This window comes from Bos grunniens, chromosome 13, assembly GCF_055505025.1.
Source record: "Bos grunniens cultivar Pamir isolate PY7600 chromosome 13, Bosgru_T2T1.0, whole genome shotgun sequence".
NCBI lineage: Eukaryota > Metazoa > Chordata > Mammalia > Artiodactyla > Bovidae > Bos > Bos grunniens.
Window position 1 is genome coordinate 38,358,956 of NC_141177.1, and position 24,283 is coordinate 38,383,238.

The following is a 24,283-nucleotide window of genomic DNA, read 5'->3' on the forward strand; positions in this document are numbered from 1 at the left end:
TCAGGGCCATGATGGACCCAACCAGCTGAGACCCAGCCAGACCTGGGTACCCAGACTTGGGATGAGGGGAGCCATGTTCTCACTGGACCAGGTCAAGGGGTGGTAACAGGTCAGAGGAGGTCTGGTGACCCAGCGATTCCCAGCGATTCCCTGGGTGAACCCTGCGATTCCCAGCAGTGGGCAGTGGGTATGCTGTTCTCCACCCGGGGCAGCATCAACCACTGCTTCCAGGCGAGAAAAGTTTGCATTTCCATAACAATTCATGGTGTTGGTCTCTTTTGCTTCCTTGGAGAAAAGAACAATCTGTTGCTGGTGCTCCTGATTTGTGCTGGCCTGAGGGATGCTGTCAGCCCAGGAGCCTGCCCGCTTCTGTCCCTCGTTCATTTGCATTTTTCTGATTAGCCCTTCATGCTGGACACAGCTGGCGGGGTCAGAGGCTGAGCCGTGGGCATCCTCCTGTGGAGGACGGGATGAATGGGACCAGGCTGTGCGTGCGTGCGTGTGTGGTCCAGCGCCATGCTCCCTCTGGTGGTCTCGTGCAAGTCTGCGCATCCAGGAAATGTCAGGGTGACACAAGCAGAAGTGCCCGAGGTGCATTATTTATCCAACACACTGGACATGAGGAGGCCTTCACCACAGCACGTGATTCCCTGTGCTACAGGAGTGACACGGAATAAAAGGATGCAAGGGGTCATAGTTTGCCTCCAGAGCTGCCTGCCCTCTAGCGTGAAAGGGCAAGGTCTGTATTCAGCTCAATTCAGTTTCGGTTGCTCAGTCAGGTCCAACTCTTTGCGACCCCATGGACTGCAGCACGCCAGGCTTCCCTATCACCAACTCCCAGAGCTTACTCAAACTCATGTCCACCGAGTCAGTAATGCCATCCAACCATCTCATCCTCTGTCGTCCCCTTCTCCTCCTGCCTTCGATCTTTCCCAGCATCAGGATCTTTTCCAATGAGTCAGTTCTTCATATCAGGTGGCCAGAGTATTAGAGTTTTCGCTTCAGCATCAGTCCTTCCAATGGATATTCAGGACCGATTTCCTTTAGGATGGACTCCTTGCAGTCCAAGGGACTCTCAAGAGTTTTCTCCAACACCGCAGTTCAAAAGCATCAATTCTTCGGCTCAGCTTTCTCTATGGTTCAACTCTCACATCCATACGTGACTACTGGTTTGCATTAGTGTGAGACTTTTAAACGTCAACGTGGATCATATGAACCAGTTATAACCACCAATGCTACAGAGTTTCATCTACATCGGTACAAAGGGTCACAGTGCATGGAGCTCGGTACCCAGAAGGAGCTCGGGTGGGTCCAGGGCTGCACAGGGCAGGTGCTACTGGAAATCACCTCATTTGATGGAGTGAGAAGCTCACGAAGGAGCAAACTCTAGTGTTCGTCCCTCTTACCGACCGGCTGAGGGAGGTTGGGCCATGGAAAATGTGGCAGTGCCTGGGTTCCGAGCAGCCTGCTGTGACAGAACGCCGACTGGGAGGCTTACAAACTACAGACATAGACTTCTCCAGCTCTGGAGGCCGGATTCCAAGATCAAGGCTCCACCTGGAGCCTCGAGGGCTAAGCTGCCAGCCCTCTGGGGTAAAGCTGGAGTCACCAGGTCCCAGCACACAGCCCAGAAGTGCAACAGAACACAGATTCAGTATCTGAACACAGATATCAGTGAGGACCCAGAACACGGATTCAGTATCCGAAAGAAAGAATTTAATGTCTCCAAGATTAATCCACCCAGAAATGAAGTGGAAAAGACATTCAATAACTTATTCACCAAAAATTGATTTTAGGCTTCCAAGGGTACATGAGAGTAAATAAGAGAGCCTTGCGCCCTCATGTTTAGGGTATGTGGGCAGCGTAGCGGCCAGGGCTCATGGTTCAAAACCCTAAAGCCATGCACACAGGGCTAAATGCTCAATGCTGCCTCCCTGAAACTCTGAATAAGGCCAGTATTTCTCAGGGACCATAAAACGCAACTTCGATCTAGGATTCTTAGACTTCCTGGAAAACATTCCCAGTGCACAGCTGTATTTTTAGCAGAGATAATTAACACATTGGGAAATCGTTCTGTATAGTCAATTTATGAAGCTTCTTTCAGGAACTGAAAGTATGACGTTGTCAGAGTCTAAAAAAAAATACAACATCAGGATAAGGAGGTTAAGATTGAAAGAAATGATGTCTTTTTATTATCTTGGTAAAATATACATAACATAAAGTTTACCATTTTAATCAATTTTAAGTGTGCACTCAGTGGCGTTAATTCACATTGTAAACCATCACCACCGTCATCACCAGAGCTTTCTCAGCTTCCCAAACTGAAAGTCTGTCCGTCTTACTCAACAACTCCCTGTTCCCCCTTATCCCCAGACCCTGGCCCCCACCATCCTACTTTCTGTCTCTATTTACTTGATTCTCTAGGGACCTCATGTAATGATTCGTCATGGATTCATACAGTATTTGTCTTTTTGTGACTGGCTTTTTTCACTTAACATAAAGTCTTCATCTGTGTTGTAACATGTGTCAGAATCTCCTTCTTTTTCAAAGCCGGATAATATTCCACTGTATGTTTCTACCCAGTTTTGCTTCTCTATTCATCTGCCAGTAGACACGGGGTGGCTTCCATGTTTTAGCAGGCTTCCCTGGTGGCTCAGTCAGTAAAGAATCTGCCTGCAATGCAGGAGATACAAGAGACTCAAGTTCAGTCCCTGGGTTGGAAAGATCCCCTGGAGAAGGGCATGCCAATCCACTGCAGTATTCTTGTCTGGGAAATCCCATGGACAGAGGAGCCTGGTGGGTTACAGTCCATGGGACTGGAAGAGTTGGACACGGCTTAGCCACTAAACCATCCTTGTTTCAGCTATTGTGAGTAGTGCTATGAACATCTGCTTGAGTCTCCGCTTAACATTGCTTTGGATAAATACCCATAAGTGGACTTGCTGGATCATATAGTAATTGTATATTTAATTCTTGAGAAGCTATCATTCTGTCTTTATGGTGGCTGTACTGTTTTCATACCCACCAAGAGTATAACTGTTCCAATCTCCACATCTTCACAACACTTGTTATTTTCTGTTTTAAGTTTTTTGTTGTTGTTGTTTGTTTTTGGTAATAGCCATTCTGACATGTGTAAGTGGTATCTCACTGTGGGTTTGATTTACATTTCCCCAGTGATTAGAGATGTCCAGCATCTCTTCATGGCCTTTTTGGCCACTTGTGTCTCTTTTTTAGAGAAATGCCATCAGCTCCTTTTCCTATTTTTTATTTGGATTTATTTTTTGTGTTGAGTTAGTAATGTTAATCTCTTAACATACATTGAGACCCTATGGTAACATTCCAAGTATTCATTCATGAAAGATTTTTATTTAAAGATGTCTCTAAGGGGATTCCCTGGGAGTCCAGTGGTTAGGGCTCCGTGCTCCCACTGCATGGGGCATGGATTGGATTGCTGGTTGGAAAGCCAAGATCCCACATGCCACACAGCATGCCCAAAATTAAATAAAAAGAAGTTTAATAAAATAAAAATTTCTCCAAAAAAAATCTCAGCTGTGAATTATGAAAGCTTACCTTTATCCAGGAAGAATTATGAAACCTCAAGCAAGTTCACGTGAGGTAATGTAACATCCAGTCCATTAAATGCTTAGTTCCCTGTGTATAAGGTCAAACCTATTAAACAATTTTTTGTGACCAGAAATGCTCCTTTTTGCAATACAGTCAAGACAGGGACATTTCTACAGTGGTCTCTCCCGATTCCTCACAAAGGAATTGTGAGGAAGGAATTCACAATTCACAAAGGAACTCACAGAGGAATTCCAGCACACTTTCTAGAGCAAAACCTGGCTGACTTTTTCCTAATTATCCTCATCATGGTGCGTCTACCCAGCCGTACCTATGGTACCATGCTGGAAACAGCTCACACCACTTCACAGAGTCTGTCACACGAGCCACACACGCCCACCCAGGTGGGAAGTGACAGAGTGGACACAGCCTGGCCACCTGGCAGGAGGTCCTCTGCCCCACCCCCACCTCATCACAGCGCAGAGCCCAGTACTGACTCTGTGCTCGTCATTCCTGCCCCTCCCAGCTCAGAATGGGCCACCCCGTCCCGTCTTCAAAAGCAGGTTAAATGTTTGAGAAAAAGGCCAGGGTTCTCCAGAGAAACAGAACCAAAGAGAACCAACAGAATCTCCAATATATATACATATATATATAGAGAGAGAGATTTATTTCAAGAAATTGACTCATTTGTGATTGTGGAGTCTTGGTAAACCCCCTCAGGTTGGGGGAGGCCAGTGGGCTGGAGGCCACGGCAGCTGGAGCTCAAGGATGTCTACTGGACAATTCCCTCTTGGTCCAGGGAGCTCAGTCACTGCTCTATCCAGGCCTTCAACTGACTGGATGAGGCCCACCACATTTGGGGGGCAGAAACCTGCTTTACTCAGGGCCTGACCATTTCAACACTACCCTCACCCATAAACAGTTTCACAGAAACATCAAAAACAGTGTTTGAGCACGTTTCTGGGCACATTTATTCCATCTGTCACAGAAAGTGTGACACATGGAATAAACCATCATAGCCAGCTAGGAGAACAGTTCCATCAGAGAAATCACCTGCATGAAGGGGAAAATGGGACATAAAAGCAATAGCCATACAAACATGGACACACTGAGTTGTCTTTATTTATTCACCTATTTCTGTGGCCTCTGGTTTTCTTAGCTGGACTGAATGATCACAAGGAAACAAGCAGGCAGGCATTTGAAAGGAAAGAAAGACTCGGGGTTGAGAACCACCCAAAGCCACATCCTCCAAAGTGTGAACCAAGTTGTTTTTCCATCTTGGAAATGTGTCTTCCCCCAACACACACACACAGTTCTAATGTAATTTTCCATAGACTCAGGAAGGCGGAATGAGGAAGAGAAGACAGCGCTGGCCCCTCATTCCAGCAGTGTGGGAGGAGACAGGAGAGAAACTCAGTTCTGTTCCTGAGTGCAGTGAGAAGCTGTGTGGGGACAAGAGGAACTGAGGAGTCCAGGACTGAAGGAGATGCTCCCCTAGCACTGGGCGAGGATGTCCATCTGACTTAGCGCTCATTCTTTGTGCGGCATCACTGACGGAGCAGGTGGGGTGCAGGCAGAGCAGGGAGCGAGGGGGAGCTGCTCACATGACTCTCTTCAGCCACAGAATCCACACAGCGAACCTGCATCTCACCTGTGTGAAACTTGGAAATGAGAGAAAGTCATATTCTGCCCCTCTATGGGGTGGGGCTGCCCAGAGCTGGCCAGGCTATTCCTCTGGGTGCATATCTTGGGGGCAAAGACACCCAAGCTCAGCTATTAATATATCTCACTTGAATATTTACTTTTTTAATTTCTTTCATTCTCCATCAGCTGCTCTAGCAGGAGAGGAAAATAAGAACTTAAAGTCAAAAACATAAAGCCAAAAAAAAAAAAACAAGGAAATTGGGTATGAACCAACCTTGCAGAGCCTTGTAGATTTTGTGTGGACCTAAGTTACGTACAAGGGCTTCCCAGGTGGCGCTGTGGTAAAGAACATGCCTGCCAGTGCAGGAGACATAAGAGATGCAGGTTCGATTCCTAGGTCGAGAAGATCCCCTGGAGGAAGGCGTGGCAGGCCCACTCCAGGATTCTTGCCTGGAGAATCCCAGGGACAGAGGAGCCTGGCGGGCTACAGTCTATGGGGTCGCAGAATCAGACATGACTGAAGCGACTCCGAAGGCTCACTCCTACACACCTTACAATGAGCAGAGTCATGCCCCGGCCCTGATCCCTGGAGCCTGTGAGCGTGAACCTAATGGCAGAAAGGACTGCATCAGCGTGATCATATTAAGGGTGGTGAGATGGCGAGGTTGTCCTGAGAAGCAGTGTGACTACAGGGGCCCTCAGGGGAGAGAAACCAGAGAGAAGGGGCTACATCCCAGCTGTGGAGAGAGAGGGGCCCGGAGCGGAGGGGAACGGGAAGGACCAGGTTCTCCAGGACCCTCAGCAGGAACCAGCCCTGCCAAGCCCTTGGTTTTAGCCCCGTAAGACCCACTCTGGATGTCTAATCCCAGAACTGCAAGACTGAAATGTGTGCTGTTTGGGTTTTTTAATATTTGTTTATTTTTATTTATTTGTCTGTGCCGGGTCTTAGTTGAGGCATGTGGGATCTAGTTCCCTGACTGGGGATCAGGTCCCCTGCATTGGAAGTGCAGAGTTTTAGCCACTGGCCCACCAGGAAGTCCTTGTGTGCTGTTTTGAGCCACTGAGTTTGTGGTCATTTGTTACACTAGCAATTAGGAAACTGAGGCTCCTCTGTTCATGGGGTTCTCCAGGCAAGAATCCTGGAGTGGGTGGCCATGCCCTCCTCCAGAGGTAGCATGCTCACTCACTCACTCACTCGCCTGAGACCAGGGAGGAGTTAAACAGCTTCCCACAATCACCTGGGCAAAAAACTAGACCAGAGCGAGGACCTTGAGCACTTTGGAGCGAACCTGGTGGGGACCTCCAACCACAGCAAGTGCTGCAGGTGACCTCGGGCTGGGAGTAGACTGGACACAGTCCTAGCTCCACCAGCTGCGGTGTCACAGTACCTGTAATACCTGTGCTCACCTGCCTCACTTCTGCCTGAGAGGCAATACTGCGCTGCAGTTGACATGACCAATCCAGGAGCAGATCTGAGCCCAGGTGCAGCTCTTCTAGCTGTGCAACCTAGAGGCTTGTTACACAACCTCTCTGTGCCATGATTTCACCTTCTGCAAAATGAGGAAATCAGTGTGGTCTGTTGTGGGGTCCAGCTCTTAGCCAAGTGCCTGCACAAGACAGAAGGCCCGTGAGCTAGGTTTTATGATGACTGAGATGATGACAGAAATGTTTCAAGGAAAAGCAGTGCTATATTGATTTAGGATCTGCTGTGAGCGTTGAATGAAATCAATGGACAACTTCTCTATTTTCAAAATCAAAGTTCACTCTTTTTCGTGATTAGAGCCTAACATTCTGGTTTCGTTTCTGATAAAGAGCATGATTTACTGCATGACCTACTTTGTGTGTGTGTGTGACTCAGTTAAACAATCTCAAGAAGAAACTTACCAGGCACCCGGTTGCTTCCAAGTCAGTCTTCCCAGGAACAGATTTACTGAAGACGCAAAGGCAAGTTTCCTTTTCTATCAGTCCTCCAGGACTGGGGATGTGGCCAAAGGCATCCTGGAAGCTTCCACCTCCCAGGCACCGGAAACAAAACGCAGAGTGAATGTGACACTCTTCAGAGTGGTGGCTTCTCACGAAGGAACGTCTACGACCCAGTTACGAGCTCCCCAAGTCCAAACTACACCATCCCACCTTCCCACCCCCGACCAGGACCCAGGAGGGGCCGGGGTCAAAAATAATTGTAATAAAGGAAACAAAGATTTTGTTCTTGCTATCAGATCTTAGTTGGCTCTACACTGCCACTGTATTACATTTAAAGTATAAAAATGGTAATTGTTAGAGTCGATCCAAAAAGAACCCCCTTCACATGCTTGCCATTAAGCCAGACACGTAAGGTTTAACAGGCTTCACTGTCACATTAGAACATCAGATAATACCAGTGAACAATAATGACTCAGAACACCAACATTTAAATAATTTAAAACCTAAGGGATTGTTTACAGAAGGGATAATGGTATTGATTCTTTATAGACATGAAAGAACTGCTTCTTGACTTAAAACATAATCACTGCTTTGACTCCCTTGGCGTCTTAACCATCAATTTTGAGAAGCAACAAGGACATTTACCTTACTGATTAGTTTAGAAGGACAATTCAAATTACTGAGCACACATCCTGTGGTTTGTACCAAAAAGCTAAAGACACAACCAATAAACCGTTAGTACCTAAAACTCTGTGCTGGGTGATGGTAGAAAATCAAGTTTGCAATGGCCCCAACCTTGGAAAGCAACTAACAAACTAGTATCAAATATGACATATACATGTTACAAAGTAGAATATAAAATATAACACCGAAAATGCTGCATAGATGTGAATGTAGTTCAGGAGGGGAAAAAAAGTTATGACCAACCTAGATAGCATATTGAAAAGCAGTGACATTACTTTGCCAACAAAGGTCCATCTAGTCAAGGCTATGGTTTATCCAGTGGTCATGTATGGATGTGAGAGTTGGACTGTGAAGAAAGCTGAGCGCCAAAGAATTGATGCTTTTGAACTGGAGTTGGAGAAGACTCTTGAGAGTCCCTTGGACTGCAAGGAGATCCAACCAGTCTATTCTAAAGGAGCTCAGTCCTGGGTGTTCTTTGGAAGGAATGATGCTAAAGCTGAAACTCCAGTACTTTGGCCACCTCATGCAAAGAGTTGACTCATTGGAAAAGACTCTCATGCTGGGAGGGATTGGGGGCAAGAGGAGAAGGGGACAACAGAGGATGAGATGGCTGGATGGCATCACTGACTCAATGGACATGAGTTTGAGTGAACTCCGGGAGTTGGTAATGGACAGGGAGGCCTGGCGTGCTGTGATTCATGGGATTGCAAAGAGTCGGACACGACTGAGCGACTGAACTAACTAACTAACTAAGGGGGAAGTTATTAGACTTATGTTAACTTCTAGGACTCAAGATGCAGTGTTCTTTCCTTTGAACCTGTCAGAGAGAGAAAAGATAAAATTTCTGCATCAATAGTGTATTATTCCACAAATACCTTGGAATATACTTTGAACCTGATCAAGAATATGGGAATTCCCTGATGGTACAGTGGGTGAACATCTACCTGCCAATGCAGAGGACACGGGTTCAATCCCTGGTCCAGGAAGATCCCACGTGCCGTGGAGCAACTAAGCCTGTGCACCACAGCTGCTAGGCCCATGTGCAGCAGCTACTGAAGCCTGCATGCCTAGACACGTGCTCCACAAGAGAAGCCTCGGCAAGAAGAAGCCCGCACACTGCAACTAGAGAGGAGACCCTGTTCTCTGTAACTAGATAAAACCCATGTGCAGCAATGAAGACCCAGTGCAACCATAAATAAATAAATATATACATAAATAAAAAAGTATAGGGACTGAACTTAAAAAAAAATAAAGATGTATCTGGGGAGGAAGAGGAGACCGTCAATATGGTACCATTCCTGCTCACCCACACCCTAGAGGCCTGGTACCCAGAGATGCTGCCTCTGTAATATACAAAGGCTGGTGGACTGGAAGAATGGAGATTTTGTGGCTTGATTATTTGTGTTCACAAAGGTAGTTTCCAAAATTCTTTGTTATTCAGTTCAGTTCAGTCGCTCAGTCATGTCCAACTCTTTGCGACCCCATGAATCACAGCACGCCAGGCCTCCCTGTCCATCACCAATTCCTGGAGTTCACCCAAACTCATGTCCATCGAGTCGGTGATGCCATCCAGCCATCTCATCCTCTGTTGTTCCCTTTTCCTCCTGCCCCCAATCCCTCCCAGCATGAGAGTCTTTTCCAATGAGTCAACTCTTTGCATGAGGTGGCCAAAATTCTGGAGTTTCAGCTTTAGCATCATTCCTTCCAAAGAACACCCAGGACTGAGCTCCTTTAGAATGGACTGGTTGGATCTCCTTGCAGTCCAAGGGACTCTCAAGAGTCTTCTCCAACTCCACAGTTCAAAAGCATCAATTCTTTGGCGCTCAGCTTTTTTCACAGTCCAACTCTCACATCCATACATGACCACTGGAAAAACCACAGCCTTGACTAGATGGACGTTTGTTGGCAAAGTAATGTCTCTGCTTTTCAATATAATATCTAGGTTGGTCATAACTTTCCTTCCAAGGAGTGTCTGTTAATTTCATGGCTGCAGTCACCATCTGCAGTGATTATGTAGCCCCCCAAAAAATAAAGTCTGACACTGTTTCCACTGTTTCCCCGTCTGTTTCCCATGAAGTGATGGGACCAGATGCCATGATCTTAGTTTTCTGAATGTTGAGCTTAGGCCAACTTTTTCACTCTCCTCTTTCACTGTCATCAAGAGGCTTCACTTTCTGCCATAGGGGTTAGCTGTACTTTTTCTATGCTTTTATGCCTTGTTGTTAATATTTAATCAATTGTTACTAATAGCTCCTTCTAAAGGGCCCAAGTGCCAGGCTGGCTGGTTAGTGCCCTATCTCTAATCAAGTCAGTAGCCTGACAGGTTGGCTTATTCTTGCTTCATAGATAAGAAGACACAGAGCAAAGGCTCACCTTGCTAGCAAGCGGCTCAGCTAGATGCCAAGCAAAGTCTGACTCCAAAGCCCAAGCTCGTTATCTGTGAATTACTGTTATATTTAAAGGTGGGTCACTGTTGTGTGAGGAGGGCCTCAAGAGCAGTGGCAGAGCGTGTGGCTGGCACTTGGGCCACACTGCCCACACCAGCCTGTCCCGGAGGTGGTCTTGAGCAAGGTCACAGATTTCAGTCACTCAGTGCCCTTGCCCGGTTAACGGGAACGAACAGGACTTTGCTCACAAGGTTATGAGGATGGTCACAGGAATCAGACATGCCTAAAGGGCTTGGCTAGCACTTGGCCTCGAGCCCCAGGATCATTGGGAAACTGATCAGCTTGATGCGCCCATTGCCAAAGAAACACTCAAGTTGACAACTTGTGACTGAGACCCAGCCCTGCTGTGCTGAGCTTCTTCAACAAAAGCTCCCCAATGGGGGCAATGCCAATCTGACTTGTATCATATTAGTATCTGCACAATATTTGTTGGCTGTGATTTATAATCATAACCAACACGGGAGGGGGAAGAAAGTTTGCAAAAGACTAAACCCATGAGTTTGTTGTCTACCCTCAATGATGGATAGCCTGTGTCTCCCAGGGTTGCAGTGAAAAGGAAAAAAGAGGAATGAGTCTTCCTTTCCTGAAAACAAAGAAAATAAAGAGGACAATCAGCAGGCCTGATCGCTCCTACGTTTTACTTTAACTGAGCCTCATCTGTAGTCTGTAACAAAGTTTGCTATCGTCCTTTAGCTCTATGTTAATTACATCCTGTATCTCGTGCTCACCTTTACAGCTCTCTTCAAAGACCACCCCTCAGAGTTCTTCTCTTTTTGCATTACAGAAAGAGGGAAGCAGTACCATACACAAAAGACAATGGACCCAATTATTGGGCTACCTGACATCAGCCTATGACCATTTTTTCTGAAACAACACAAGAGAAGAATATACGGTCCTTATACCTTTCTTCCTCATCACCTCCCCCTGACTGTGAGGCCTCATCTTATATAATCCCCGAGATTCCTCAAGGTATGAGGGGAGGGGTGGGGAGGAGGGAAGGGAGTAGGGGGGAAGTGGGGAGGGGGGAAGGAGGGGCAGTTGAGCCAGGAGCTTGCTGTATGTCCCCCCTCTGCCGGCTGAGTATTAAAACCACCTTTTTCTTTCCTCCAAACTCTGTTTCCATAATTTTTTATTTGGCTTCAGTGGGCAAAGAAAGCCAAGATAGGGCACAGCAACACCAGCACAACATGTAGCCCTTGTGAAGACACTTTTAAGCATACAAATACTTTCCTGGGTCAGATAAGTAGAACAGATACTTAGGAAAAAAATCTCAAAGATCTCAAGGTCAAATGTATGAGGCATTAATTCTTGTTCCACAGAGTAGAAAAAAATAAGACACAGTAAAGAGTTGTAGTTGTAAGTTCCTCTTTGTTGCTGGGTAATTTTAAAATAGCTTTATTTGTTTTGATAAGAGAATTTGAGGAACCCAGAGGCATCAAGTGAGTCAAAATGACCCTTTCCCCAAGGATTAGGAAAACCAGTCCTTTGTGTATAACTCGAAATTCCATTTGGTCCCTGTGACTAAGAGAGGTGAAACTGAGAACAAGACCTATCAGTGTGGACATTCTTAGCTTCCCCTTCTAAAAAAAATTTAAAAACTTGAAATTAATAAATCACAAAATTCCCAATGTTTTCAATGATCACATCAGAACCCAATCACTCCTGTAACCATAAGATTAATTGTTCCTAAGCCTTGGGGTGTTCTCTGTGTGTAGTAAAGTCAAGTCTTTCTTTTAGGAATCTTTCCCCTCTTCCCATTTTAATATTTAATGAATCAATTTTTCTATAAACATGGGAACTTCAGGTCCAGAAGGAGAGCTCAGCTCCAAGATGCATTCATCATGACTCAGCATCATCTTAAAAGAGACTCCACAGAGGACTCAGAGCCATAATTAATTCATGTCTCTCCAAGGCAAATATTGCTTTCATTAGGCCCAGAGAAACACTTACGGCTGAGTAATGATGCAGCATGTACACACTGCTGTATTTTAAATGGGTAGCCAACACGGACCTGCCGTGTACCACAGGGAACCCTGCTCCGTGTTATGTGGCAGCCTGGATGGGAGGGGAGTTTGGGAGAGAACAGATACATGTGTATGTATGACTGAGTCCCTTCCCTGTTCACCTGGAATTATCACAACATTGTTAATTGGCTATACCCCAGTACAAAATAGAAAGTTCTCTTTAAAAAAAAAAAAAAAGAACACAGTATACTTATATAACACAACAGTCTCAGTCTGAAACCATCTTCCTAAAGCCCAGGTTCTGTGCAGGGGGATATTAGCACAATGTTCTACATTCCTTAGCACCAGATTCTTCATTGCCAACAGCCAGTGTCAACCCAGGGCATCTAGAGCAGTTTATTCAAGTGGGAGTTCCTGAAAACAAAAAGCAGCAAATCGTTCATAGTACTCAGTGGAATATGAACCATGGAGATAAGAAAGGGATTTTGGTTCTAGTCACTCACAACTTCTCAATCATTGATGATCACGTTTATCTTCCATTATCCAGGAACATTCTCTCCTGGTCAAGGACCTGGATCTCACTTAATTCTCAGACCCCATCACACTGAGATGTCTACTTCTCCTTCCAAGGCTTCTATTCCAAAATGTAGTCTGTGCCTATAAACTTGTCCAAAGTACAGTTTGTCTATCCAGTTGATTTATGCTAAACTGTGCTTCTCTCTGGCATGCTCTGGAAGACTTGGCTCATGGCTTTAGGAATGATACAGCTCTCATCGGAGTGTGTCTTCGCTTCCCGTAAGAGGATTTGTTTTCCTCTTTCCGCTATGGCAACGGGGGTGGGGTTTTAAGCTCATTTTATTAGGAAACCACTTTTTACTTAGAAGAGGGATTGAGACTGAGCCCTTTGTTTGAGTAGCACTGTGACATGTCCTGGCTTCCCAAGTGGTATATGATTAATAACTGCCTGTCAATGCAGGGAATGTCAAGAGATGTGGGTTCAATCCCTGGGTTGGGAAGATCCCCTGGAGAAGGAAATGGCAACCACTCCAGTACTCTTGCCTGGGAAATCCATGGACAGAGGAGCCTGGCAGGCTACAGTCCATGGGGTCGCAAAGAGTCGGGTGTGACTGAGGGACAGAACACGCACATGTGACGAGTCCTACATGTAGGACTAACACTAGACTCTCTTTCTCTCTCACACACACACTCACACCAGTACTATTCAAAAACATTGCTGTTTATTTCGAGCTCAATGTCATGCGGGTTAAACACAATTATAAAGCATCTGAGACTTGATGATTATATTTACATTTTGGCTGACCAGATGTATAATGAGAACCAACCATTCACTAGAGGACCCCATGCAACATTATTGCTTCAGCATTACAAAAGAGAGCTGCAACCTAACCATGATGAATAACTACTTTTTTAAACAGGACAACACCATCTGTGCTGAAAAGCAGTTGACTTCTGAGTCAGGGAGATTTTTCAGCAAATTTGAAATTTAAGAATCTGAAATAAAATAGTTTATCCACATTTACAAGTGACTAATGTTCTGCATTTACTATAATAAATGCATGTCTGTGTGCATTATATGCTGCTAAGGGAAAATATTTTGTACAGATACATTATCTTATAAACATTGAAACAATAATGAGCCATTTCATCCTCAAAGCAAATCTGTTGGAGCGTAAGACACAGAATTCCATAGCTTCAGTCTAAACTGTTTCTGTTTGAATATAACACAGGATCCATATTTTCACATTGTACAGAACATATCCCTCTCTCTCTAGGCTCGTTTGCACATATTTCCCTTGGGGAGAAAGATAATTTCTGTATAACTGTTTTAAAATTCAGGTTTTATTATTATTCAGGGATGGTGGGGCCAACAGGTCAGGAGACATTGTCCTTGACAAGACGGTTTGCTCCTCATGGCTCCAAGAGGAGGGGGCCCCTGCCACACCATGCAGGCTCTGAGGGTTTGGCTACAGAGGGGCCAGGAGCGGGGACTGGGGAGGCAGAGGGAGTAGGGGTACATAGGTAAGAGCCTGCAGTGGAAGGGCACGTAGATTTAGGATTGGTACTTTGAATAATTTCTGTGGGTTCCGGGGGGAAAGAGGCTGGTTGTCAGATGCCTGGCCCCGTAATTAAGGCAGGGGGAGAGAGACCAGGCATATAAAAGCTCAAGAAAGAGGCGGTTTGCAGGGTGGGCTCTGAGTTGATTGGTTTGCATACAAAAAGGCATACCCTCAGACAAGTCCTTCAGAGTGTCCAGCGACAGCTACCCCTGGCCAGGCCCGGGGTAGTGGTCAGTTCCTACAGGACCCTAAGGCCCCAGATGTCAACGGATCAGGAAAAAAAGGATTGTTTAACACACTAAGAAAGCATGAGTGTCTGAATCAATGCCTGTAAGGACTGCATGATTTCAGAGCCTTGGGGAATAAGACTTCCAGGAATTTTAGTGAAAAGCAAATGGAAACAGAATACAAGCCCACAGCCAGGGAGGTACTGGAGGGGAACACAGAACAAACTGGCACTTCAGGACAGTATGCATGCATGCATGCATGCTTAGTCCCTTCAGTCGTGTCTGACTCTTTGCAACCCCAAAGACTATAGCCCACCAGGCTCCTCTGTCCATGGGATTTCCCAGGCAAGAATATTGGAGTGGGTTGCCATTAAGTGTCCCTGTAATGGGACAGTCTAGAATCTCTTAGACTCAAGAATATTCATGTAGATTCATACCAAAGGTCAGTGCATCAGAAGCCACAAAAATATCAAATACTGGGGAATAAAATATTTCATTTTCTATCACTGTCTCATAACAATAAAAGAAGTAAAGATGGGTCATGAATAAAAGACGGTAATCCAACTTGCTGTTGTCATTGTTTAGTTGCAAACACATGTCCAACTCTTGCAACCCCATGGACTGCAGCCCACCAAGGTCCTTTGTCCATGGGATTCTCCAGGCAAGAATACTGGAGTGGGCTGCCATTTCCTTCTCCAGGGGAAATTCCTAACCCAGGGATTGAACTCAGGTCTCCTGCTTGGCAGGAGGATTCTTTACCACTGAGCCATGAGGGAAGGACTGGTGATCAAATGCCATCTGTTCAAATACAGATAACTCTGAAATTGATTTTAAGGCTTTCTTCATCAGAAACTAAATAGTGGGGAAGGACTCTTTTAGAATTGCAGCTAGACTTGTGTGGCCCGGTAACCAGCGTCAGGAGGAGGGGCCTGGGTGGGATGGAGGGTGGAGGACGCCTGGCAGGTGAGGCCCAGCTCTTCTGTCAGGCTGTGTAGACTCTGGTTCTGGCTCCTGAACCGCTCCAACCTGAAAGTTGGGAGCAGCTCTGACCTTCAACTTCCACAGCAATGAAATACGGGTCCTGAGAGCCCTGCTTTATAAGATGGTGATGCGGAAAATCATACACATGCATTGCTGAAAGCAGTGTCTCGCACACATCACATGCTAAATAAGCTTCAGCTCCCTTTATACGACAATAACATAATTCTAAAACCCTGAGGAGATTGCCTGTGTCTCTCTAGCGGTCCATCTGGTGACTCTGTCCTGTGATGAGCAGATTAACTAATGAGGAAGGGGCCACGGTGAAGGTTAGTGAACTGTCTCAATGTCCCAATGTCCCAATGCTGCAGGATCTGAACCAGAAAGAGGGGAGATCCCAGCAAGTCCGTGCCCACCGGCCCAGCAGAGCACATGGGATCTCCTCTAATGGTTCCTTCCTGCTGAGAGAAGCTGAGTATCTCCAAGAACAAGGAAGAAAAGAAAAAAGTGAAAGCTAGTCCCAAGGGCCATCTATGGATCTGGCATATAAAGGCACATTTCCTAGTTTTCATAGAGAAGCAGAAGCGGTCAGTTTCGGGGGAAGAAATTCTGTTTGTTCATGAGTTTGAGACAACTTCTGCCGTCCTGGGGAGCGTGCTGCCACCGTGAACCATCCCTTTTTGCTATCTTTCTAACAATTACTCTTTTCCCTTAGTACCATGAAGTTATTTAACATTTTACTATCTCCAAGTAGGATCTGTAGTACAACTTAAGGCTTTTCTGTTTGTTTCTGTCAGTATACAAAACGGTGCCTCATCGTAGAGCAGGTGGAATGTAACTTTCAGTGAAATGTAATTTGACTGGTGTGACCCATAAATGAACAAAACCAGTTTATGAAACTAGGAAGCTGGAACTTCCGCCAAATGTCCCCTGAAAACTTGTATCATGATGGCTTCACAACATGCTACCAGGGCTTCTCCAGTGGGTCAGTGGTTAAAGATCTGCCTGCCAATGCAGGGGACACAGGTTCAATCCTTGGTCCAGGAAGATTCAACATACTTTGGGGCAACGAAGCCTGGGTACCAGGACTACTGAAGCCCCCACGCCTTGGAGTCTGGCTCTGCAATGAGAGAAGCCTGAGCCTCTCAGCTGGAGAGTAGCCTCTGCTAGCGGCAATTAGGGAAAGTCTGTGTCAGCAACAGAGACCCAAGGCAGGCAAAAAAATATAGTCTTTTAATTAAAAAAAAGTCAACAGCTTTGATCTTCAAAGTAAAGGTTGGAAAAAATTATGTGTGAAACATATATCTGACAAAGGACTTATACCTACAGTTGACAAACAACTCACAATGCAATAATAATAAGAAAAAAAAAAAACCAACCCAATTGAAAAGTGGGCAAAAGATTTGAACAGACCCTTGGCTAGAAGTGATACACAGATGGCAGATAAACAAATGAAAAGGTCCTGAAGATTATTGGTGGTTAGGGAGATGCAATTCAATACCAGTATGAGATTCCTCCACATACCCCCAGAAGGGTTACAATGTAAAAGGCTGACTCTGCCAAGTGTTGGCAAGGATGTGAGCAACTGACACTTCCCAGGCTGCTGGCAGGGATGTAAAATGGTAAAATGCGGCCAGTTGGGCAAACAATTTGGTGGTCTATTTTAAAATTAAACATACATGTCATATCCTCCCTGGTAATGACCCAAAAGAAATGATAGCAGACTCTTACACAAAGGCTTGAACACCATTGCCTATGGCAGTTTTATTTACTAACCAAAGCCTGGAAACAACCCAACACCCATCAACAAGTGATGCCCATACAACGGAAAATTGCTCAGTAATAAAAGGGAGAATTTTCAATACATGCTAAGACGTGGTTGAATCTCAAAATCAGAATGCTCGGTAAGAAAAGCCAGCAAAAATAGTGTACATAGCTCATTACTTCATTTGTATAAAATTCTAGAAAATGTAAACAAGAAAAGGCTGTTCTTTCTGTTAGGTAGGCGGGGGGAGGGGGGAAGGAGAGAGGGCTCAGGAAAAGTCTTGGGGTGATGGACACCCCACTGAGTTCTTGCTGCACACAGACCAGAACTCATCAGTACACAGTATCAATAAGTGCAGTTTGCTGTGCTTCAATTACGCCTTAATAAGGCTTAAGAAAGAAAAAAAAAGAGAGTGCTAACAGAATGGCAAAAAATCAAACATACTTTGTCCTATTTAAGCCTTAAATATTTATGATAAAGCATTACAACATTCAAATTTAAGGTAGAGTCATTTGAAATACTGAGCTCAGAGGTACTTCTATAAATTTTGGTGTCCTAAAGAAAAAGAATAAATTTATTTCAAATCTACCCTATGTCTAAGCAAGCCTTTTTATTGAATGGAGAAAGGCCATGTGATCTAACTGGAATCTATTAATCCCTGACTACATGGGGAAAAAAATCCTGGGAAATGTATCGATTTCAAGTCTATTCTTTAGGGAAATTATTCATTCTCTTCTAACCTTTTATCGAGGTATAACTGATGCACAGTAGTAAGAAGAATACATTCTGGGGACCTAGTGTAGCGTATGGTGGCTGCAGGTAATACTGCATTGTGCACTTGAAATTTATTGAGTAGAATTAATGTGTTCTCCTAATGTTTTAATTAGGGAATCAGTATGAGGTAGGAAGGTTGGCTTAAGTCTCTGCATCCAGGGCTCTGGGGCCGTCATGTGGCGAGGAGGGTGAGGAGATGTCAGAGGCTCATGTATCTGTTCCAGGAAGAGCACGATGAAGACAGAGAATGCTGTGGGGAATGGCGGGCATCCAAAGCTTGGGGGTCTTCGGTAAGACTGGGTGGCTTCCCAGGTGGCACAGTGGCAAAGAACCCGCCTGCAGGTGCAGCAGACCAAAGAGATGCGGGTTCAATCCCTGGGTTGGGAAGCTCCCCTGGAGGATGGCATGACAACCCACTCCAATATGCTTGCCTGGACAATACCATGGACAGAGGAGCTTGGTGGGCAACAGTCCATGGGGTTGCAAACAGTCGGACACGATTGAGCACACACACAAAAAAAATAAATAAAAGCTTAGTGATGATGCATAAAATCACTTGGAGAATGAGGTCTTAGAACCTACATCTCTATCAGGCCCTGAGGTGTGGATTCCTGGGGCACAGACCGTGCTTTGAGCAGGGGTGCAGAGGCAGTGAAGAGAGATGGAAACAAATCCCAAAGGGTTGTTTTTAATATCTTGAGACAAATCCAAAGAAGAATGTAGTATTGCATTACATCACAGGCGCGCGCCCACACACACACACACACACACACATAGTTTCTCTGACTTCAGTGAACAGCTTTGGCTAAGTTTAGATCTCAGGGTTCCCAGACAGGCTGAGCTGGAGGAGGGGAAAGACTCTTGCCAATGAAATCCCATCTGCTTGGTCAGGATTTTACCTTCTCAATATTCCAGCATGGTAACACTTATACAAAGCTTGTTTGAAATTGCTTTTCAGGTACATATATATTCTCTAAATTCCAACCTGAGCTAGGGGATGGAGCAAAGAGGGCGTGTCTAGATTCCCATTTTTCTCCACAGTAAAGATGGAAATGCACAGGTAGCTCAGCTCACACTCCGGAAGGATAGTCCAAGTCCAGCACACATGGGGACCAGGGCCCTGGGACACTGAGCACTTAGGTTCCCATCCTCAAACTCCCTGTCCCCAGGCTGGGTGGAGGCCGTGAGGATGAAGGGGCATTTCCCCTGTGGACATGGATGTCCTGTCATTGTGTTCCTTGTCCTACTAAGTGGCCCTTTGGGGCCTGCCCCCAGCCTTCAGGGAGGATCAGGAAGACTTGGAGTGGGAGAGAAGGGGAGGGAGAAAGAAGATCTGCACTGTGCCCCAGATCAGCGCTCGGCTTTCAAATGATTAACAAGTCCACTGACCCAGAACATGCTCAAACCACAACCGCCAAAATCTTGGCTTTCTCTGCCCACCACTGCCCAATAAAACATACAGAGACAGGGTTTGGAGGAAATAGAAAGAGGGCTTTAATCCTTTAAAGAAAGGGGGGCAGGCTAGCACCTCAAGAACTGTGCCCTCTCCCCACCTAGGGGAACTGGGGTCTCACGATCTTAGGGTAAATGATAAGGCTCAAAGTAAAGAAGGTCTTGCATTTTTCATGGCATCAGGCAGCCGGTAATTGGGCCCATTTGTCTCTGGGGGGTTATCTTCTTTCTGCAATGCAGACAGCTACTAGGGGTGATTTGCTGGGAGAGTGCAGGAGAGCAAATACCAGGACAGGATGTAATTTACATAGTATTTGGGAGTGCTAGGTTGGCTCCTCCTAACTGACTCTGCAAATCAGCAACAGTTAAAGCAAAAGGAGTGATTAACTCTTTCAGGCCTGCTCACGTTTCTTCTTTGGCCTGTTCACTGTTCCCTTTACTTTCCTTGTTCTCAGGAGAGGAATACTGCATCTCTGCTTGTACTACAACAAAGCCATGTTTGCAAACCATGAGTCATGCCAAGAAAGGAGCCTCATCTGACCAACACACCTCTGGAAGGGTTTCACAAAGCAGCAGCTACTCTTACTAAAGGCAGAGCATTTGCATGTCTGTCCTCCTTTGCATTAAAGGAAATACTCTGGTCACCACCACCCTCCCTCCCGCTGCCCGCCTCAAGCTGATTCCACCATCCTCTCCTCACCCCTGACACCCAGGCCCTGCCACCTGCAGCCCCTCCCCACTGCCTAAAGAGAGGCCTGAGGGACCCAGCCTTGTGACTGCAGAGACTGCAGCCCCGCCTGTTTAAGAGTTCTCCTCCCGCCCACCCTGGCTCTGGAATCTGCCAACCCAACCCCAGATAGACTCCTCTGAAGGGGTCCAAGTTGCTGGCTCACAGCTCCGGGTTTGGCCCTCCTACAAGGCAGGCAGGGCCCCCCGGGGAGGGGAGCTGGGAGGAAGCAGCAGACACAGCCTCCTTGGCAGCACTCTGCATTTCGCTCTGATGTGTTTTTCGGTGGAGGTCACAGGCCCTCGCTGAGTGACAGCCCCTATCTGCCCTGAAAAGAGTACAGGAACCCCAAGGTCTGGAAGGAGGACAGGGTGTATTAATTTCAGCACCTCACGCCCAGTACTTGCAGACCTGACAGCCCAGGTCTTTCCTGGCCCCGAGGGCAACCAGCAGGGGTGTGTGGGAACAGTTCCAGCCTTGCCAAGAAGCCCTGACTCCAGGGCACCCAGCCTAGCACAAGGACAGTCCCTCCTGTCTCCAAGGGAACCCCAGGGGCAGTTCCCTGAAGTCTAGATGCTCAGGGTCCCTCCAGGGCCAGCACCTGCCCAGTTGCCAGCCACTCTCCCTGCCTGCCCCCTCCATTTGCCCTCCCCCATCTGTCCCCCCCACCTGCTAGCTGCCTTTCCCCCAGCTCCCCGACACCCTTCCAGGCCTCCCCCTAGCACAGCACCCACACAAACCTCACTCGCTTTGTTCACACTCACATCCTTCCTTCCCATGGCGTCCATCTGGCTACAGCGTCCCCAGCCCTTACCTGTCCCCTAGTCACAGGTCACATCACCCTCCTGGGAGCCAGCTTGAAGCCCCAGAGCCCCAGCTGGACCCCCAAACTCACTACCGCTCAGCATGGTCCTCTTCCGGAGCTGCAGACCCAGAGGTGGCAGCAGAGACCAGGCAACACAGACACGGCAGGCGAGCAGGAGGCGAAGGAGGCCAAGGCCCAGGTAGAGGCCTGAGGCCAACACCTTGAACAAGGTCCCCCGATCCCAGAAAACAGGATGGAACATGGCTGGGAGCAGAACAAGGGGCGACAGCTCCCCTCGTTTCAGCACCTGAAAGCTGGGGACGCAGGAAGCTTGTCGACCCTCCTGAGGGGGGGTGTGCACGCACGTGTACGTGTGTCTGCACACGCTTACACAGTACTGAAGAGTCAGGAGTCAGGAAACAGTGAACCTGAAGGAGCTCTCAGGGAACTCATAAACACAGCCTAGAACCAGCCTCCTCCAGGGAAGACTTCCAGGAGCCTGTCTCAGGGAAAGAGATCTGAGGGCCCCCTTGCTAATAAGACTGGAGTCATTCCTGGAACATCACCAGGACATAGCTAACAAAATACGAAAACAATCTCCCGTCACAGGGCTTGCTTTCAAAATGGAGAGCGAAGAGCGGATCAATTACAGCCCGAAGGTGGAAAGTTCTAGAAAAAGAGCTTCAGCACCAGCTACACCAGCCTCTCCCCAGAATGCTGGTGGTGGGGAGGGAGTGGGGTTTGGGGGCATCTGGTCAATCGGCCAGGGTCTCTGGGGCGGAGTGATAAATTGCTGTTTCTCTCTCCCCACCCCACTTGTCCCTTTTCCATTTCATATTTCGGTAGAAAATTCTGCTTAGATAATCCATCATCCTTCGTACTCATTTCATTTATACCAAACAGGCTCCGAATTCTCCTGCCCACCTGGGAAAGCCCACACTGCTCACAAGAGGTCCTGTTGTCTTACTTCTACGACTCCCAGTCTCTAGAAGAAAGTCTATACACTGTTGTATGGCAGAAACCAACAAAACATTGTAAAGCAATTATCCTGCAATTAAAAATAAATATAAATAAAAAAGAAAAAGAAAGTCTGTAAGACGCATTTATCATAAAGTAGGAGCTGACAGAGAATCCTAGCATTTCCTTGTTGTTTACATTTATTTTGAGTGGTTCTCAGCGGGGAAGCTCACTGCCCTGCAAGCCCCAAGCATGTTTGTCCACGTGCATATTTCATCACCTGAAATTCCCACTCGCATCTGACTCACCTTACTTTAGATGTGTCCTTTTTTTCTTTTTTTCTAGTTGCCTGATTTAAGAAAAAAAAAAAAAAATCTGAGGATAAGTTTTAAAAAGCAAGTTTCTGAACACTACACTGAGGTTGGACTCTTAGAGGCAGAGTGGGACACTGAAGCAGGGCACCTCCTGCCCCAGAAGCGACAGCCGTAGGAACAAAGGTTTCTGTGTGCGGCTCCGGTGCAGGAACCTCGGGAAGTAAGCGTGTTCCAGCCTGAGAGTCCAGGTCAGGTGAGGCTCACTCCCGCCCGCTGGGGACTGGGCGTGGGGCCCTCAGGCCCGGAAGTGAGAGCTGGGATCCCCAGGATCCCCTTCCTGGGCGGATCTGAAGCTCTGACAACTGGAGCAGGGGGGACCCTGCCCTTCACCTCTGTTCCATGAGTGCTGGCTTATTGAAGACGCTGTTTTGGGGTTATTTTAACTTTTTATTTTGTACTGGGGTACACCCAATTAATAAAGACTGTTGTGATAGTTTCAAGTGAACAGCAAGGGGACTCAGCCGTACATATACACGCATCCATTCTCCCCGCTCCCACCAGGCTGCCACCTGACATTGAGCAGAGTTCCCTGTGCTACATAGTAGGCCCTTGTTGGTTATCTATTTTAAATATGGCAGGGTGTACATGCTCTCCCCAGATGCCCTACCTAACTGTCCCTTCCTCCCAGAAGATGCTATTTTGAATACTGGTACTTAACCAAGTCCTCAGCAACCTGCAATGCAGGAGACGCCAGTTCAATTCCTGGGTCGGGAAGATCTGCTGGAGAAGGGATAGGCTATGCACTTCAGTATTCTTGGGCTTCCCTTGTGGCTCAGCTGGTAAAAGAATCCGCCCACAATGCGGGAGACCTGGGTTCAATCCCTGGGGAGGGAAGATCCCCTGGAGAAAAGAAAGGTACCCACTGCAGTATTCTGGCCTGGAGAATTCCATGGACTGTATAGTCCATGGGGTTGCAAAGAGTTGGACACAACTGAGTGACTTTAAAAAAAAAAATTAAAACCGAGTCCTCAGCAATGCCCCACGGCTAGATGAACTATCTTCATGTTTCTAGTGACTAGAAAAGTTTTGCCTTCTTTGCTAAGGGATTCCACCTTCAGGCTGTTTTCTGCCCTTCTTTCTGGGTCTAAACTGTGAGCTGGCAGGTATTCTCAGCACCTCAGAACTTGGCAGGACAAGGAGCATCCTTGAGGGGGCCTCAAGTCCTGTGAGTCAATAATTCTGAGTCAGAATATGCTAAAGGGCATGGAACAGATTGCATGGGACTAACCAGAGTTCCCAAAGTTTCTTCCTTCCAGAATCTCTGGGACAGAGGACATAGAAGGCACCAAACCAGTATAATAAAAATTTGAAAAATGGGCCATTTGGATCCAAGGAGAAACCTTGAAATACATGCTTATCATCTGGCATTTTATCTGCCACAAAGAAAGTCTAAATGCTAAGGTCCTCGTTGCAACTGTGAGGAAAGGAGCCCCAACACTCTCCATAGGAGGAGCCCTGGAGGACAGAAATCAGTTCTACGAACAAAACATTCCTGAAGGGCTTCATCTTCTCTTCATTTACATTCACCATTGTTATCTGTGTTCTCTGTTCGAAACCAAGAAAACCCAATTTACAGAGGGTATTAGGAGGCGGTGTTAGGAAATACCACCATAGAGTTCAGAAAAAATATCAAGAAAAAGTCGAGTAATTGGTTTCACAAGCTGTTTTATTCGCTGGTTGTTTGGACCGACAGTTGATGACATTCAAAAGTTTCAGAGGCGGACCTGAGGGAACGGCGACTATTTTAAACATTTTTGGTGGTTGTCACAAGCAAACACAAAGAATGTTGTATTTTTGCTTTCTCTCTCTGCCTTTCCGTATGTCTCTCTGCCTGCATCTCTCAGCTCCTTTGTCTTCACAGCGCAAACTCTCTCCCCCTGATGACTCAATGACTCCAGAAAAGGTCCTTCCAAAGGGCTCCGG

At 46.6% G+C, this 24,283-nt stretch overlaps 1 long non-coding RNA gene across 5 annotated transcripts; it reads right to left on the reverse strand.

The window, feature by feature from the left end:
• Positions 1-4,661: 4,661 nt before the first annotated feature.
• Positions 4,662-22,426, reverse strand: LOC147360763 (uncharacterized). 5 transcript variants are annotated; one of them, XR_015138704.1, is made up of 4 exons: positions 22,295-22,426; positions 7,090-7,217; positions 6,613-6,755; positions 4,662-5,222 (listed from the first exon to the last, which is right to left on the reverse strand). It is a non-coding gene; the product is annotated as an uncharacterized LOC147360763 (long non-coding RNA). The 5 variants fall into 5 exon arrangements; XR_015138706.1 differs by having other exon boundaries at positions 4,662-5,212; positions 6,613-6,812; XR_015138702.1 differs by having other exon boundaries at positions 6,613-6,812.
• Positions 22,427-24,283: the final 1,857 nt, after the last annotated feature.